This window comes from Struthio camelus, chromosome 4 (assembly GCF_040807025.1).
Source record: "Struthio camelus isolate bStrCam1 chromosome 4, bStrCam1.hap1, whole genome shotgun sequence".
Classification (NCBI taxonomy): Eukaryota; Metazoa; Chordata; class Aves; order Struthioniformes; family Struthionidae; genus Struthio; species Struthio camelus.
The window spans coordinates 56,879,183-56,898,516 of record NC_090945.1 but is presented as its reverse complement, the minus strand read 5'-3'; the positions used below and the strand labels follow the sequence as shown (position 1 = coordinate 56,898,516).

General features: G+C 41.2%; 1 long non-coding RNA gene across 4 annotated transcripts in view; it reads left to right on the top strand.

Annotated features, from left to right (window-relative positions):
• The window catches only part of LOC138067212 (uncharacterized), a 57,207-nt gene that overhangs the window by 10,676 nt on the left and 27,197 nt on the right, over positions 1–19,334 (top strand). For 2 of the 4 annotated variants that reach the window (XR_011141059.1, XR_011141057.1), the window contains exon 3: positions 2,263–2,429. This is a non-coding gene — a long non-coding RNA (uncharacterized lncRNA). Of the gene's footprint in view, positions 1–2,262; positions 2,430–5,252; positions 5,409–11,649; positions 12,669–19,334 lie in introns of all 4 variants that reach the window. The other 2 variants (XR_011141060.1, XR_011141058.1) reach the window with 2 other exon arrangements.

The window sequence follows — 19,334 nt, the reverse complement described above, 5'->3', positions numbered from 1 at the left end:
AGCATGTATTTAAGAAATACAGGAAATCTGTTTGCAAGCCGTTCATTCATTTAACCTAGAATTTACTACTCACAACAAATTTAACCTCACTGATTAATTCCATCCTTGGTAGTGAACAGTTAGTTTTGCTTCAACATGGACTGCAGGAATGAATCAGGACTTTGCAGCATTTGTAACTGAATTTTGACCATGTAGAGTAACTAGAGAAAGTATATTAAATAAAGTACACCTTAGTCTGCATGTTGCAGGGCCTTCCCTTGGCAGATGCAATTGCTTTCAAGTACACTGCTACGGTGACATTGCTCTGGCATAAAATACCCCTAGTAACATTATCGGAGTGACTTTAAGCCAGTACACATGGACAAGTCAGTCCGTCTTCCACAGGAGAGTAACTATCCCTAAAAGCCTTAAGGTGCTGGTTTGCTTGCCAGGGAGATGTGAGAGGAAACTTGGAATTGCATGGTGCCACAGCAGAAAAAGAATTAAAAAGAAGCTGAAAAAAACCTCACTGACAAGCGAGGTAACCATAACGAGCGTATCTCTGGGACTCAGCTATTCCAATTTGGGGAAAATATTCACGTTCAATCCAGGTCGAAAATATAAAGAGCACTACCGTGTCTTTAGTAGAAAAGGAGAGTAATTTTAGTAATGCAGGTAAGAGAGAGAACCCTTGTTTTATTAACAGTTTCTCTACAATTCTTTTTTCTTCTTTTATCTGAATGCTTACAATAAAACTTCAGTGGGAAAACATAGGCCATTAGTTTCACAGCTCATGCTTTGCTCTGACCACAGCATCAGAGGGGTACAGCTTCCTAAGAGGACATCTGGCATTACATTTGGCAGGGTACGTGTTACGACTTTGTTTCTCCTGGACATCATCTTTACATTTTGAAAGAATTGAAAAAAAATCATTTGCCTGCTGTTGTCTGTGGCCACCTCAGGTCTATTCACTTTGTTTTCTTGTTTTTCATATTCCAAAGTAAACATGTTCTTCCTGAAAGTGTTTGGTTCTCTTTACGCACTGGGAAAAGGTTACTGCTGGCTGCTACTTTCTCTTTTGTTGAAAAAGAGCCCAAACCTGCAAAAACCTTACACCTGTGAGCAATACTAAAATAAATGTGACATTGCACAGAGATTAATAACATGAGCAAAGATTACAAAGCCAGCTTGCCATTATGTATGAAAATACTCCTGAGCCCGAACAGGAAATGGCAAAAATGAAAGTTAAAAAAAGAAAACACAAGGAAAAAGAAAAACCTGAATGCGAGACCTTTAAATCCTAGAATCTATTTTCTGCATAAAATTTGAAAGTAAACTAATTACAGCCATAGATGTTATGTCCACAATCAAGCATTGAACACTGAATACCATTTAGGCACGTCTGTGCTTGATATGTGGATATAAGGAGATGTTTAATGGTCACTTCATATCAATTGCACCTAGTCATAAGTACTGCCTGCAAAAATTACCCCTCTGTATCTAAAATATCAAAAGTAAAAGAGATGCTGACATAGGGTGACCTGAATAGCATGTCACAGTTATTTCAAAGCATTAAAAGTGAAAAGCACCCTATCAGTGCCAGTTTCTTAACTCCAGTGGATGTGGATCAAATCATTGGCATGGAAAAGACACTGTAAATGGAAGCATCCAAATGTGAGCTGGAGTTTCAGAGTGATATCTACTGCCAGGTGCATCACTTAGGTTCTGCCGCTTCCACCGAGATACAGCGAAAACTCACCCCAAGGTCACTAAAGGAAGACTAGGATCCCAAAACTGTGATCGCAGGTACCAACGGCAATTTGAATGTTGCAAGAGCCAGCTCTGGAAAGCACCACCAATGAATACTTCTCACTAAAAGGGACAGCACCCAGCTGGGAATGCTGCCCTCAGCTGGACAGGATTAGGTCTAACCTTGCTAAGTGAATAGCAGGTATGCTTCTGCTCACCTGCTGAACTAGCTGCGTTTTCACAAGAGGTCCTGTGGGATATCAGTTTGAATAATTAGACTTTTCATTTCACTTTCAAACAAAGTAGAGGCTTTTTTTCCAATGGAAATCACGAGGGTGGATATAAGTTTTCTGGTAGCCTGTATTTCAGATTGCCAAAATGTTCAATTGTTTTTTCCATCCGTTGCAATGTCCCTGAAAATGATGGAGGGTCCCATGGGCTTTTTCTTTTCTTTTTTTCCTTTTTGACATCTTTTCTCATTTTATAAAAATGAATACAGAAATGTCAATGGCATCCTATCTTTCCTCTGCTTAGGCTGAGAGATGTCCGTAGTGGCTTTGGGAGACGTCGCAAGGGCTAGACCCAGATAGAGGCACAGCATCGTCTCTCCACTTCCCAAGGTGCGGGAGCGCGGACCTTTCCAGCTCCCCGGAGCAGCCGGGGGCTGAGGTGACTTGTGCTGCGTTGCACTGGCTGACCAGGTAATGAGCACAAATGACTCTGGTGCCACTGCTACTTGCAGGTCACAGAAAAAATGGTGAAAATCATGGCAATCGGGCTTTTGCCTGATATTCCTCAACTACAAGGCTAAGGTATCACTTGAAAAGCACAGAGGCTCAGCGTGGATACATTATGGGTGCAAATGATGCAAAGTTTCCATAATAAGTCCCACTCCTGCATACCCCCTGCTACTACAGGGAGATACTGATAAAAGGCTCTTTTCTAAGTCAGGTTACCTTCAATAGCTGAAATTCTTCTATTAAGACACACTCATTTCTGAGTTGAGCTGTTGGGTGCAGCTGTCTCCAGAAAATAAAGAATTGGGAATGCTTTTTTTAGCTAGAAAAGGCCTTTAATGAAAATTTTATTCAGTATAAATAAATCTCCCAGTAAAACCAGCTTTGACACACTAACTTTCAGTGAATTCTACCATCTTTTCATCACAGAATGTATTATTTTGATATGCATACAAATTTTCATACTTGCAATTGCTGTTTTGCATTCGTACTCTTAAAGGGATGTAGTTTTTGCTTTATTTGTGCAATTCAATTACAGCTATGTAAAACTAAGATTATAGTGCAAGAATACAGGATTTTTCCTTGTCTGTGCTCAGGTTTGCTTCCTGATATGAAGTCTAATATGTATGTATGAAAAGCACTGCTATGGAAGATTCAATTTATTGAAAGGCATAGTCATTGATTTGTGATTCTTTTCTTCAGCTGTAGCCTCATCCATTGTATTAATGCAAATCAAACCGCTTTCTTTGTGAAACAATAGCTTTTATACAACTGTATGGCATTTTTATTACAGCTCCGTTTCATAGAAGGTATAGATTTACTTTAGAAATTCATCTTCCATGCTTTTTTTTTTTTTGAGTAGCACAGAGTTTAGCCCAAAACAAGTATTTTTCAAACAAATTTAATCAGACTTTTGTTAACCCTGAATAGTCCTGGCTGCTTAAGTTTCAATTTCTGCGCAAATTTGTTTTGTGGGAGTACCTGTATCAGCCCTGCTAGCATTTGGTCCATGTCTTCATTGATGCAAAACCATGAGGGAAGATGTTACCGCTATGAGCATGCGTACGTGCCAGGCGTTGCTAACAAAAGACTTGTTTCTGTATCGTTGCGTAAGTCTCAGAGTTCTAAACCTTTGTTTTCAGAAAATATCCTCCTCACTATTTGATGACTGCCAGCTTCAGAATCTGTTTTCTTTAGGCTGGCTCAGCGTTTCCCTGATGCCAGATTACGGTACCACAAGAAGTAGGCCCTACAGATTCAATTAAGGCGTGAGAGAAGAAAGGTGAATAAGATGGCAAGCTGCAGCCACGGAGAGAAATGCCACTGTGTTTAAAGAGAATCCAGAATAATACTAAGGAAAGGAAGAGTTTTACCTTAAATACTGTAAAAAAATGGAACAGCAGTTGCCTGAATATAAAAAGAGGCTGCTGCATATTCTTTTGTGTGTGTCATTTTTATAGCGTGTATCTTTTTCGGAAGCTGGTTAGAGCTGAGATGATAATTTGCATGTCAAGCAAGCTGTCTTAATTTCCTTGTTCTTGCTTCACTTCTAAGATGTCTCCACCCGGTATGTGTTCTAACAAACATGTTTGTCAATGAAGAAATCACAGCAAATGCTCAAGTTAATGATAGCGTTAGCTGTCAGTTTGGCATTCTGCTCTAACTTCATTGGCAAACTTGTCTATGATGATAGCCAGAAACAATCATACTGAGAAACTTGCTTAAGAGGGGGAAAACATTTACAGGCTCAGGGAATCCATATGATACTGTATAGCCTGGTATTCCTATTCACAGTCAAGTTAATTTGAATTTAAAGTGTTTTAATATTAGCAGTTCTGGTGGCGGACCTGTACCTGCACACACTGCCAGCCTGAAAGACATAAAACCACAGTCATACAGCCGTAATTTAAACCACCTTTGTCCTTTGTAGCCTTAGCCATAATTCTGTGACATGGTAAATGCATTGCAATTACAATAACCCCCCCACCAGGGCTTTTCTAGCCCATCAAAAATGCAAATGATAGAAAAGGAGTTCCTCCCCTGTCCCCGGAGCATAAGGAATTGCTGAACTGGGAGAGCACAACAAATGGATATTTCAGGAACTCCAAGTTGTGAAGTTAATAACATTATAGCTTCTGCTCAAAAACAGCCTATTGTAGCAAGTATAAAAATCTGAAGGCAGCCTGATTTACAGTCGAGCATGCTACATTGGTAAGGAAGTATCCTTGTCAAGAGCAGTTTTAATTACTGCCACAATGTTGTTACTTAAACGAGGAAAACCTGAAAGGGTGAAATGCGGGGTGGGGGGGAAGTAAATTCAGAAAGAGGCAGAAAGAGCTATAACGGAAAGAAGGGCTACTTCTTTCAGAAGGAGACTGTAAACTGGGTAATATGTTCTCATTTCGGGGTTCACTGGAGCTAATAACCTTGAATGTTCTGCTCATTCCTGGATCTTCATGGTCAAGTAGAAAATATCTAACCAAGGCCTTTCAACTTGCAGCAACAATAAAATGCTTTCTATGCACCAATATTAATATCAGTTCTTACTTATGGCTCCAAAATCTTGGACATATTTTCACACTGGACACTGCGTAAGAGCTTTTGTCCACTAAGGGGCCGGCATCATACTGAATCGCAACACCACTTAAGCACATACCTTCTAGCTGCATTAGAAAAGCCCACTGCACATGGGCTTTCAGTTTAACTAAAACAGACAAAGTAGATCTTTGTAAATTTTGAGTGTTTGCCCTGATAATATCATCCTCCGATGTGCCTTTGTGTTAACAGCGTTCAGGTTTGGAAAAATAACAAGAGTGAGAGGTTTGGTACGCTTCAGCGTCCGTGGGCTTCCAGGCTTGAACTTTTCTGCCTTCTGGAAACAGCATGTTTTTTATGGAGCATGAGCCTTGTATCAAAAAGGGCAGCATTTTCCACATGATATAGGTGAGTTGTACAGCTCAGAAAACTGCACTAAAATAAGCAAGGCCCACCCAGGCCGTCTGCAGCCAGAGTGGGAGTCTGGCTCTCTACGTACCAGGTAAGCTAGGGCCTACGGGAGATCAAAACTCCTGGAAAGCCAAAACAGAAGTCTACTTCGTGTACGTAACTGAATTTTCTGTGCAGACTTCAGACACTTCCTCAAACCTACCTGGAAGGACACGTAGCTTGTGTGGCATAGCATCCCTCAGCTGCTGCCCTGACCAAGGGCAACACGCGGGCGCCGGCGGAGAGAGGCGCTTCGCATTCAGCTCCGCTTAGCTCACGAGCTAAATGTGCATTGCAGCAGGCTGATCTCAGCTGAAAGACAGGGGCAATAAACCGGCCACAAGATTTGGGTCAAACACTCCCGATTTCATGATGGGGCTGCTTCCCCTCTCCGCCCGGCTGTGTGAGCTCTTTCCCCAGAGCTCTGTTTGACGTGATGCGGGTGCGAGCGAAAGCCTGCCTGCGCCCAGCAGCTCTGCAGCGGGGTTTCCCTCTGCTAGCGTGCAAAGCCTCCCTCGGGCACCCCTGTGCAGGAGAAACGCCTGCTGCTTGCAGCACCCAAGCTGGAGGGGCGCCAGACCTCCAGCCGTGGGGCACGGGGGTGATGGAGCCGGGCGCCTCCTTTGGGCCCGGCAGCGGGACGGGGCAAATGCAAAGAGAAAGGATTCTGCGGCTCCGTATGGTCTCTTTTCCGAGTCGTGCCAGAAGGCACCTCTTTGCAGGGTTACACGGTGAGGCACGATTTACCATGAAGCTATTTAGAGTAAAAGCCCTGGTGACTCATGCAGAACCCCCCTCCTGGCTAAGTTTTCCCTTTGGGAATCGAAAGCCAATGGATTTCAAATGTTGTGTCATGTTCCACAGAGCAAAAAAGCAGAAAGCCCAATATAAACACTGAAGTGTTACACAGTAACCTGGCCTTAGTATGCATTTACTACAATATACCAAGTACTTGATGAGTTGTCAATATTTTCAAAGAGACAAATGTACCTTGAGCCGCTTTCGAGCTAGAGTTTGAAATTAAACAAAACATCCCGTTCTTTTATAGCTCATGCTTCTCAAAACTTAAAGGCACTGGGGGAATTAATTATAGATGACAATGATTTATCTCATCCATAAAAGTAAGTACTGGGTGCTAAGCCAGCCTGCCACTTTTTTATTTATTTAAAATAGCAGAATCCTGTGTCCCTCAGGGTGGTAATAAATATTTTACCATGCAGCTTTTAGGTAAAATTGAAATGTTCCAATTGATGGTCACTGAGGACGTATTTATTGAAAATTCAGCTTCTAAGAGTAGCAGTGGCTTTCCTTGGTTTCAAAATTCAACTTTGCGTCTTCTGATCCCATATGATGCCTATAAACAAACATTTGTCCTGCAGTGAGCCATCCCTTTTTCTTCTACCTTTCTTTCAAAATATTAGTTCTCCACGCATCTGTATTGGTGCAGAGGTACATTAGCAATTAACGTTACTTGCAGATGTGTGTTTTATAGGGTGTTGTAAAGCTTTTTTTCCTAAACATCCTTTTGCTCTGCAGCATGTGTGAACTGAATTGAATGACTTTCTCAGTGTCTTACGGCACTCAGGCACTGAGAGTAAAAGCTCTTCCTCTGTCTGGCTTTGCTGATGCTTGTGCATTGAGCATTGTTGCTGCATTTCTAGCTTTCACAGATGGATTGCTAGGAAATGTGTGAAACTGCCTTGGGCACCAAGAAAACAGGGGCATCAGGCCAGGACGTTGAAAGAATACTTCCAACAAACGCAGCTGCAACGTGCCGTGCTCCACACTGAGCTCGACTCTCCTACCCTTGCTGGCTCCATTCACCTTCATCTAGGAAGGAGGCCGCATTTTAAATACAAGCAAGTTGGGGAATTTACAGTAAAAGTGCAAAATGAAATCTCCATTAAAGTATGTGCAGATGCTTTGCTCAGTGCTGAGAATCTATGTATTCCCACACACGCGATGAGCAATGAAAGTGCTTAGACCAGAGGGTCTTTCAGCAGATCCCTCCCCATTAGCTCAGAAGTGCAGAGAGGTCAAGGAGGAGTACATAGATACCAAAATTAAACAGTGACTGGATTTTGGTTATTTTTTTTAATCCACATTGATTCTTCCTGTTTTGAACTTTTAATTTCTCTGAGGTGGCCACTCATCATTTGACCTGAGTAGTGGACCCCAACAATTCAAAACATTCTGAGAGGAGAAATCAGGGTCAGGAGAACAGACAAGCCTGCTCAGCATACAAGCTGTAAAGAGAAGATGGGAATTACCACTCCATCTCAATGCCCAGCAGACCTGAGGCACCTTACAAACAGAAGCCAGTTTGATTTGGGTCTAAATCAGGAGTAAGTGAGGTTGTCAAACCACCTAAAAACAGGCTCTAAGAGGCATACCTGTCCCCAGAGAAAGAATAGAACCAGAGAATAAAAAAAAATCTTGCAAAATTGTAGCTAAACGACAAAATTACAGAAGCTATTTGAGCTTTTAAGGAATGCTTTAAAAAAGGTGGAAATATGTGATGCTGACAGAAAGGGCATAAATACAGTCTACGTCAGTTTAAACTACTCTGTAGCAAGACCAAGGAATCGTTTATCTGTCTTATAATATTGCCATCATTGTATGCTCTGGATATTGCAATGCAGGTTATCTTTCTGCTTGTATCCGGAATGAAAAAAGCTACAGTTGCTGAAGTCCATCAGGAAGAGAATATGGAAATATAACGACATAGAAACACATGGTATCCCCACCACCTAGATTAATATTTACATTTCAGGCACTTCATCTCAAAGAGACATAGCAGAAATCGAAGGGGCATAGAGGAGTGATAAAAATCGTAAGAGTACAGGGAAAACTGTCCTGGTAAGAAAGCTGCATTGCAGAGGAAGACAAAAATGTAGAAAATAAACTGGTAAATTCTGTTTCATACTGTAAGGACAAGAGAGGGAGCCAATGAAACTGAAAATCTGTAATCACAAAACTAATTAAATCACCATGCTTTGTCTTTATACAATGCATAATTAATTTATGTCACAGATGTTCCAGGGTCAAGAGAGATTATATGATTATATACATAGTATGAACATCTGCAGCCATGTGATATAGGATAGAAATCCTCATGTTGTATGATATTAGCCAGGTACTCACCACTGGAGTTTTGAATTAAACTTCTCTTATTAACAGTTTATTTTATAACTCTTCTGCACTAGCTTTGAGGCACCTTTGAGCAGCTGGCAGGCAGCTGCCATACTGTGTTCCTGATGCTGCTGAATTATTTGACCTTTTCTGACCTGTCATTTATTCCACTTTAATTTAAAGGGAGATATGTGTATATATCAACCTCACACAACGGTAACTCTCCTGAAGGAAAAATAAATGATTTATTTCTTCATGTGGTTTAAAGCAAAGACTACATTTTAAAGACTTGGATTACTCTCTATATATGTATATCTATATATCTCTACAAAATTTTTGTGTACATTTTACAGAATTAGTCATACAGATGCAGATCTCTCCCTCAGAAGGCTGGCTGCCTTTAAGCAGCTCTTGCCTTTGAAAACCCTGAATTCTGGATGTGACAAAATCATTAAGTTTGTATTTTAAAAGAATCACAATGAACACTAAAGAGAGACCCCCACTTCCCACATACAAACTTTCTAGTGATAAAGAGCCTTTTCAGCCTGTATAATCCTATTTACTGTTCTTAATTGGAGAACTGTGTTTGTCAAAAAGTACAGAAGTCTTCAGTTGTTTGGAAGTGAGTCTGGCTCATCAGCTCCCAAGAGAAGAAAAGAACTATTTATTTTAACCGCTAAGCCTAAATACAAACTGCACAATAAATCTGTCTGTCCAAATAGTGACCTATTTCATGTAATGTCAGGATGAAGCTAGCCCTGCTGTATAAGGCTATTGTTGCTAATAAAGAAAGTAAAACTTATTAAGGGACCCTCTAACCAGCTTCCAGGATACTGGGAATACCAAGGCTGCCACCCCTTTGCACTGATCCTGCAATCGCAGTGTGCAAGGAGGCTAAAAATGAACCTCAATTGCCTAGCTCCATCTAGTGTCTGGGAAGCAAATCTTCAAAACCCGTACTGATTATTTGTATAAAATCCCCCTGTTTCCCTGTTTTTGCAGAGAGGGTCAGTCGTGCACGGCGGGCGGCGAGGGGTGGCGCAGGGCCCCATGCACGTGGCAGAAATCACAACTTTTCCTAGATGGCTCTGCCAAGCCGGGTAAACCCAAACCAACGGCGTTTCTGCACTGAGGAGCCTACGCTGTGACAGTGGTTTTTTGCTCCAGTCTGGGAACCTGATTGATAGCTGTAAAATATTTGCAAGGTGACTGGGCGAAGCTAGCTCATATGAGGTAGCTATCGATTTGGGCATGCTAAACTTGTCAAGAGATCAGTACCTCCACTGGGAAATTTATCAGGGTCAGCAATGGAAACCACTGTTCCACATGAAAAGAGTTTATAAGGAGGATATGCTTTTAAACTTCTCAGGAACGCATCGAGGTCTGATTTCCAAGAGGAAAATGCCTCTGGTGTTTCTAGACAAAAGTCAAAAAGGTCCTACACTCTGTTCTCTCTCCTCAGTTTCCCAAAGCAAGGCCTGCATATGGAAAGCAGAACCCCAAGAACGCTAAAGTGAAAAGGTCTTCTTTGGCTCTTCTCAAGCCTAAAGACATCCCTCCTGAAATTGCTGGTAGCTCCCCTCCGTGCATCTTTTCCCTGGCTCATAGGTGATTTCTCTTTGACAGCCACAAAAAGAGCTCCTGGAAAATGTGCAACAGCTCAGCTGCCAGTCACATTTCTCTAGTTTGACACATTTCAACTGCATATCGTCAAGGAAAGACAACTTACAAAAAGAGAACCGTGGCACACCCCCATCAGCTCTCTGGTCTGAGCATTTTGTGCAGTGCTGAGATAGAACAGTTTAAACACCACGAGACTGATTTCAAGAGCAAATCAACAGTTAGGAGATTCCAGAAAATGTTTATACAATTTAATAAAGATCTCCATATAAAATGAGCTAGTTTTCTTTCTGGCCAGCTAAGAAATAAAGTTTCCTGTTTTTTTCTTCTCTGTGATACTTTCATATGGCTGGATTTGCAATACACTCCTGCCAGATTTCCTGGAAATTTTGCGATTTAGTCCAACACAAGCTGGACTGGCCCTGCTCCTGCTCTGCAGATCAGCTTCGTTTATCTCCACTGTGAGCCTTCTGAATCGTCTAGTAGTATCTGCAGGAGATGTTTCCATCATGCTGCAATAGGGTTATCTTCACCCTATGCAGAGACTGCCCTTTTCTTGAGTCATAACCATAGTTTGTAACTCCGCAACAGCAGTTGTCTACTCTTTGCTTCAAGGGTATCTGATTTGCATAATAACTAGATAGATGGTTATTGTGGAAGAACTGGACAGTATGCAAATCCCCAGGCTGTGGGAAGCTGACAGCCGTTGTGAGGCAATTAGAGAGAAGGGATTTGAGTAACTGCTGTATATGCAGTTTTTTCGGGGTACATTTTCAGTGAGTTATTTTAAGGTGGCGCAACTGCAGGCCACCACCTGTCCAGCTGCCTTCTCGCCTAGTCTCCTGCTGCCTTTGCAGACTCTCTTCCTATTCTCCTGAGGAAGTCAAAGTCGCTCCCCAAGGTGCAGCTGATTCACACACTGAGCCAGGATGTCTCCCTGCTGCGCAGAGGAGCCTCTCAGCCCCAATTCCCAAAAGTCCACAGGTGTCGAATGCCCCGGCGCCCGTGTCCAGGACCTCAATGCACTATTCCAGGACTAGTAACGCGTGAAGCTGTTTACCATGGCAAGATGTTGCTCAGATACCCATAAAAGTGCAGTATAGCTGGTTATACAGCACCTTCTGCTTTACTCCATAGAGTCCCTGATTGCCTCCTTTATTTAAAGCCTCCTTTAATTAGCCCATGGCTAATCCTGTCCATGCCTAAATTAATGTCAGGTAGTATAAGCTGCTTAGAGTTACTTAATGCCCCGCACCTTCTCCTCCCAGCTTTCTTCAAACTCTCAGATGCTAAAAGATAATGCTAAAAGACATCTGTTGTTCTTAACTCGCCTATTTTTGCAGATTTCCAGAGCTAACATTTTGCCCCTAAAAAGTAAAAATCAAAAGGGAATATTGCTACGTTTAAAAAATATATAATTGTGCACTCCTTTTCTGCTTCTCTTTAGGATCAAGTTACCAGACAATATTTAGTCTGGTGAGACAGTAGCATGGGACATTTCAGAAAGAATTTTTTCGGCCGAGAAGAAGGAAGGAATTTGCAGATATTGGCGGCTGGATGTACATTTAGCTTTAAACTGACCTGCCATAAGTTGAAACAATGCACAGCTAAGACACAGTCAACGTTAATAAACTTTTTCAGCTATTATATCTCTCTGGAGAGATAAGCATCAGCATATTCTTTTATCTAACAAGCTACTGTAGGTATCATGAGACTTATTGACTCATGATCTTTAGTACAGTCACAAACCCACAGTCACATTTATCTACACTAAAACATTTTGCCATCTATGCTATCAAAATATTGCAGAAGTCAAAAGAAAACATGTAAGTCTTCATCAGAATCTAAAATGTTTTGTAGCTGTTTCAGTTAAGTGAAAACCAGATTGGAAAAGGCTCACACACTCTTAAGTTGTTCAGAGTTAACTCACTCACACAGAAGATGTTAGAGGATCATTTTATCAAAGAATGCAATGGCTTTTTGATTCTAAGTTTTCTTGAGGACGAGATCCTGCAAATTTGTAAATAATAGCCAAAGAAGAAATAATTAACTCGTAAGGAGGGAACATGTCTGAACCTTTGACCAAAACATACACAGAAGAATTCAACCTTTCACGGTCCCCACACCGTAATTTTCTCATTTCTATACTTCCTGGTTTTGACTAGCAGTGGAAAAGGCATAGTGAAAGGGAAGAGAAGTGGTTTTTATGGTATTTTGCTCGGAACAGAGCAGGAAGTATCAGAAATCTAGATAAAATATAAAGTCTGAATGTAGGAGATTTTCAGACAGATTTCTCCAGCTCAAAGTTTCGGATCAGTGTGGCTAACCTTAAGATACGTATTTCAGCTTGTCTGAAAAGATAAGGTCTCTAAAACTGAATGGAGTTCTTCACGTGTTTTGGATTGGGCTCTAGACTGGAGAATAGCCACTGGAAAAAATTCTTAGTTGTATTAATCAGCGTGAAGGGTATGTTTGTTGTTATTTTAATAACATTGCCTAAGATCTCTGCTTTTGCATAACAAAGTGTTGAGATAATGTATCAGCTGAAATGAAACAGAACCTAATATTCTCATGTTAATGGCAAAAGTGAGATATTATAGTGGCTGCCCCTGTACTAGTGTAAGGAGCCAGCCTGTTTGGACTGTGGTGGGGCTGGCGACCCTCCTGGTCGTGAAGGGTTGGCCAGCAACCCAGCGGCACAGCGTTGCTGCAGGACCATGGCATAGCCTTACTGATCCCACGCTACGTAGGCATCCCTAGCCTACAGGTCTTGAGGTGATGCAGCTTTTGAAATATGTTGAAAAAATATGTGTCTGCTTCTAGAGACCCTGAAGGATTTAGTCATACTGCCAGGATCCTTCAGGCAAATCCTTCAATTCCAGAATATGGCACCATTTCCCAGTACTTTTACCAAAGCAGAAAGTAGAGTGAGGGCTCAGCTCTTGTTCTTTTCTTGGCAAGAAAGATCATTGCTGGAGATGAGGAAAAGCATCTCTGAGACATGAGAAGTAACTGGGGCAAGCAACGTTCCCGTATTTGGAGAGTGCCTCCATAAAGGAAAGAGCAGTTGGATTTGTGCATGCAGTAGGGAAAGCCATTGGATGATGTTTCACTTCTGACAGCAGCAAACCCTTGCTGTAGGTCTGATGATTCACCACTCTGCATGTGCACCAGAACCCAGCTGACAGGGGGAAGTTTTCCCAATGCCAGTGAGAAAGATCCGTGTCTGGTAAGGGAAGGAAGAAACAGACTTTACAAAATTTCTGGAATGGTCAGCCCCTGCCTTTGCAGCATTGTAAGCTCCTTTCTCCTGTCTGCAATTCTCCTGGCTGCTCTGGAAAATTACTGAAGCAACGTGCGCCTGGGAGTCACTGGTGAGTGCTGTGGTCGTGTCTTGAAGTAGTGACTGTGCTGGAGTTTCAGCTATTGCCATGCCTACGCTCTCCGAATGAAACTCTCTGACAAAAGCTATGCGTAGATTCTGAGTTTGCACATTGCCAGCAAGTCTCGGAGCATATGAGCAAGAAAAAGATATTACTCAGTGTGGTTTAGTCATTCAAATGCAAGGCTGAATTGCACTAGAAAGATTGAATTGCACTGGCCATGAGAGGACATCTGTCTACCAACAAATGAAGTTGTTCAACGACTCTCCTTTGACTTGGGGTTTCTCCAGAACAGCTTGCACTTTTTCCTCCGTTGCAGATGGCAAAGGGTCCAAATAAACACACTGGTATATGTACACGCACCTGAGCATGTACATATAGCAGCAGAAGTTATATGTCGTAGTAGCACAGCGTATTCATGTTGTCCTGGTTCATTACACCCACAACCACACACCCATTCGGCTGAGTACCCCAGGTTCAGAATGGCAACAGAAGGCGACTTTGGGAGGCTACAAGGAAATTGGAGGTGTCTGCTCAGTGACTGAGCTGATTATAATATCTGCCTGCTGAATTTTGCATAATACACGTGAGGGAACTACAGAGAGGGAAGTCAATAGGCTTGGATCAATTTGTATGCAAACAGCCAGGCGATCTGTTGCTGTTGAACTTACAGATATTTGTACAAGACAAGGGCTCTGTGGTGCTAAGCCAGACTTGTTCTCTACATATATTTTCAGACCAGTGCTGGGAAACTGGAGATAGATCAGTGGCATTCATGTTACATTTGGTTTTAAATGTGGAAAAAAAAAAAAAGAGAGAGAAGAACTAATTATATGTTGCTGGCTTGATCTGTGCTTTACAAATTTGCGTTTATGAATTTTTCTCTCATGATTAGCAATTTCTATTCGAAAGGGTGAGGAAGTGCTTGGAAGAGTGAATTACTTCACCGCTGCTGCCAAGTCTCATGTTTTAATTTCAAGTTTCATGATTTTTGATGCATTTCTTAAAACTCACATTCTTGAAATAAAGATTCTTTAACATTTCCAGCTTTTTTAAAATGTAAAACGTGAGGCGATTGCACCTAAAAGATCAGATCTAAAAGGCAAATAAAAAGACTCCAAAATGTGTTATTTTAAAGAAACTTCATGATGTTAGGTCAGTTTGATGGGATTTGGGAGGCTTGATTCATGAGGTTTTTAATGAAGTTCTGTTCTTTATTCATATGAAAAATAGTATGTCAGTTACAAAGGTACATTTTCAAAACTAGTTGCAATAGCTAACTAAAGAGAAATATTTGCAATGATAAGTACAATGGAGATCTTGTTTGTTTTACGTTTTCATAGGGCGCATTTCAGTTACCTTTCAATTTTCCATGTCATTAATGTGGTAAACTGACTGAGAAAAGGACCCAAGATGGTTAGAAAGCAGCAGGTCAATACATGGGGTTGTCTTGTTCGGCACTTGGGCAGCGGATGTGAAACCAGTTGGACAGACTAGTTTTATTGTCCACTTAAGAAATCTTTGGGATTCTGAAACCTGTTTCATTCTGGAAATATTTCTCAGTAGGTTGCCCACCTTCTGCCTCAATCTCTGTGTTCTTTCAAAAGTGGCCTAGTCACAGAAACGCTTTTGATCTGAGCTCAGGTTCATCCTGTTGATGCATAAGTAGGAATTAGACTTTTTCTTTTCTCCTTTGGATTTCAGATGTCTGTTCTACTTCTTCTACAAATCCAATTTGCCTACTCCAAGTGTATTTGTCAGGAACTACTACAATTGATCAGCCATTACAGTGCTACTGAAGAAATTAATGCAAATTAAAGAGTTCTTTGCCATAGGAATATTCCATTCAGTCCCGAGAAGACGAAATGAGTGGATTTTAAGTTCAGCCTCAATTTCTTGCAGTTCTCTTTTCCATTTCATTAAAGCACATTTAGTGTGGAATAGGCAACAATGTTAGAGAGGCTGGCAAAAAATAAGATGAAAGGAATGAATTAAAGGGAAGCAACAAGAAGGGGGAGACTGTCTTCTTATCTAGGATAATTTTGTGAACACAGTGTGGTGTGTTACAGGAGTCAAATGACTGTTAGTGTTGCGAATTTCTCCACTGCATGCCAGACCAAGGTCAAATCCTCAGTTTCCAATAGCTGTTTTTCCCTGGATCAGTTTTGATTCTTCATGCAGACAAGCTCTTTTTTTTTTTTAAAGGTCAAATATAGAGACTGTAAAGTTTGCACCCCTCTGTCCTTAGCGTAAAAAGAGGCAGAGGGCTGTTCTGCTTCCCTCACCTTTCACATCTGTTTCAGCGAGCTTTTCTTGTAACTTCCTAACCTTTTTTTGTGCAGTGACAGTGCCTTTAGCCCTCAAGCTGGATGCTGCGCCAGCATATGACACAAGGTGACCCTCGTTCCCAAGCAGTTTACACCTATAGTGTAGGTAAAACAGAAATCTAATGGTACAGGAAACGCAGCTGGAGAGTTATGATAGAAAAGCAAAATCTAAGTTCTCCTTCAGTAAGAAGTCAAAAGGCTCTTATGTGGACAGATTTGGCCCCTGCAGTACAGGCCTTGCCTCTTTTTGTTGGCTCTCTTCCGCTGATGCTGCTTGCTATTGAAAGGGCCCTATTTGCCATATTGTCAGGCGTGTCCTGGATTCTACAGGTTTCAAGTTTTTCTTATCAAAACATACCGATGATGTTTGAAATTTGGGACTTGAAAGAAAGAATATATAGGTACGATAAGAAAACGTCGTAAAATACTGTACATACTGAAGTTAGGTTTTGTGCAGCTCGTGATTACACAAAGAGAATGACAGCTTCATTGCAACCGGGCATCGCAGAGTCACCAAATCTGGGCTCTTATCTTAGGACAAAAAAGTCATGCAGCTTATAATTATTTAAAGATCTGTGTCAGGAAAGCTAGAGAGATTAAAACAAATAGATTTTAAGCATTTTGGCATCTCACCTTCCTTTGAATCCCATTGTTAAATATGAGTTTTTATAGCCTTTTTTTTTTCTTTAAAGTCTCTTTTCAGCTCCCTTTTTTTGTTATGTGAAAGACCCATGTAGAGCAACAGGGGAAGGCATGCCAGATAACGGCTATACAAATAACACTATCTGATGCACAGATATAACGAGTTATCTTTTTATATCATTTCTCAGAATAATCTGAGTTTCATGCAGCAGAGCAAGGTTTCTTAGAAGCCATTGGTGCTTCCTTAAGGGAGGTCAGAGCAGAGCTATTTCTCCTGCCATCCTCTCACAGCCTGGGGCAGGAATGGGGCCGCTGGCACTCCCAAGTCCTTCCCCTAATTTCAGACCTCCTGCAGCCAGCCTAGAACAACAGGCAAAGGAGAGAGATCTATCATGGTTTAATATTCTTAACAGAGAGTTTATAACGCTAGTTTAAAGACATACCAAGGAATAAAGGAATAAAAAAAGAGTTAAATCTAAGCATCTATGTCTTTGGGCATCTTGTTCTGTGACTTTGGGATGCTACTTTTTCCTCTGCAGGCATCATTTTCCAGACCATAACTTACCTTGTTAAGCATATAATTACCATGGCAACCACAAGTTAAAAATGTTAATGGCACTAGTTAGGAACTGAGCATTTTTTTCTTTCTTAGCTCTGGTGCATATATGAGCTGAGGTATGCGTATGTTTTTAAGACTGGTAGAGGGAGATGACAGTTCCTACAAGGGCAGATTTTCTTTCTTCTTTACACTGATCTTCTTGTCTGAAGTTTGCTTTATGGTGGAGTGTAAGAGCCACAGCTAAAGTTAAAGGTCACATTGCCCAAAAAATACAACAAAAGATGGACCCTGCTCTAGGATCCAACAGTCTAAATAGACAAGGCAGCGAGAGCATGGGGGAAAGGAAGTGTTATTGTTATTTAGAGCATATAAAAACATTTACAGACAACACATTTTAAATCAGAAAAATGTCAGAACATGGCATTTCTTCCTCTAAGTTGTACCTGACCCATATTTTCCAAAGTGGTTGGAAATGTGGGGTGTCTCTCTGTTAGAGAATCCAGGTAGAGATACCTTAAGTAAACCTGTTTTTCACAAGGTAGTGATGGTCAGAGTGGCTTGAATGTGTCTCCAGGTCGGGAATAACTCAGCATGTCTCACCAGCTTTCTCATGTCTATCAGCAGTGAAGACACTTCTTTCATGCCTAATGCTACCAATGGTGTTAACACTTCACCAAGCTGAGCAAAGTTCACCCTTCAGTTTGGTCTACTCTGCACTTACAGTGTGTTGCCCAAACAGCTGTAAAATAGCACCGTGAAAAAAAATCATACCCTAACACCGCTATAGTGGTGAAAACTGCACTATAGATATAAGCCTACAATCAAAATAGTCTTTCTGCTAATGCAGTTTATTCTGACTGGCAAACTAATGCAACTGAGACAAAGCCTCTTTTCTGAATACAAGCTGATTCACAGCAAAAAATATGTACTGCCCTAACCAAACTATACTAAATATTTGCTAGTACAAACAGGGTTTGGGAGCCAAATGGATAAAGATGTCTAGGTACTTAACTCCAGTGAAATTAGATAGGAAATAGTTTTGCAGATCAGGGCCTCAGCGTAGTTTCTATCTGCAAATTCTCACATGTCAGTAAAAGAACATATCCTAAAAGTTACTTCTGCAAACAGAAAATAAAGTTAAAGTAGAGATTGCAGAACACTTCAAAATTCAGGAAATTCATTGGGAGACCATAAATCTTCTGACAGTACATATATCGTGAGTTTTGAACTTGCAATATTCTTCCAGAATCCACATAGACATCTTGGGACAGTAAAGCTCATCCTGTTGAAGATAGCATCACAGACCAGACTCACCAGATAGGAATAATATTGCAGGTGCCTGCATAGCCTCAGCCCAGACTTTTCATCTCTTCTGCATGTTCTTATTCCTGCCTTAAGACTCCAGAAATATTTTCCCCTCTCTGTCACTGCAAGCAATGTCTACTTCATGGATGAATTTCTATTGAAAAAAATCCAAACCCAGCATATTAAACCAGGAAATGGGGTAAGAAGAAGTAAAACTTGCATGTTTCTAACTTTAAACTCCTGTTATATGAGGATTAGTAAACTGACTGGGAATGCTACGTCTGCCAGTTTTTGAATGCAGACAAGCATTTCCTCAGACTACGTGCGTTCAGCCAATACTGATTTGTCAGCCACTTTGCCAAAATTGGCCAGAGACCCCTGGGAGGCAATAAACCTGAAACTAAGCATGAATGGCTGAGGTAGAGAAATTAGAGTAATCATGCACTGTGGCTATGAAAACCTGGCTGAAGCTATATCCGAGTTTATCTGAGGCCTCTTTGTTTTCAGCGCTCAAATGTAATCTAAACAGGGAAGTTCAGGTAGCTAAAGATAATGCCTATGAACTGCCTTCATGGCAGTTGCTGGAGTCGTCTAACAGAGCTGGCAGCTCTGAAACGGGATTTATGGAAGGATTTCTGCCCTGCTGGAGCAGCAGCTGCAAGCCAGATGGGATTCTCAGAACTTCTGAAATGACATTAGACAGCACTTACATTTAGGCACCTGAATCTCTCTAAATGTTCTTTTCCTGGAAATAAATGTTTCAGAACCCATTCTATGCTACTTCTAAGTCAGAAGAATGGTAAAATTGTGTAATCAAATACAGACTAGAAAAGGACTGAAAGAAGGCACCTCAGGCAGTCATAACATGTCTTCTTGCAAGTATGCATCATCATAGTCTTTATGATATCATGTATTT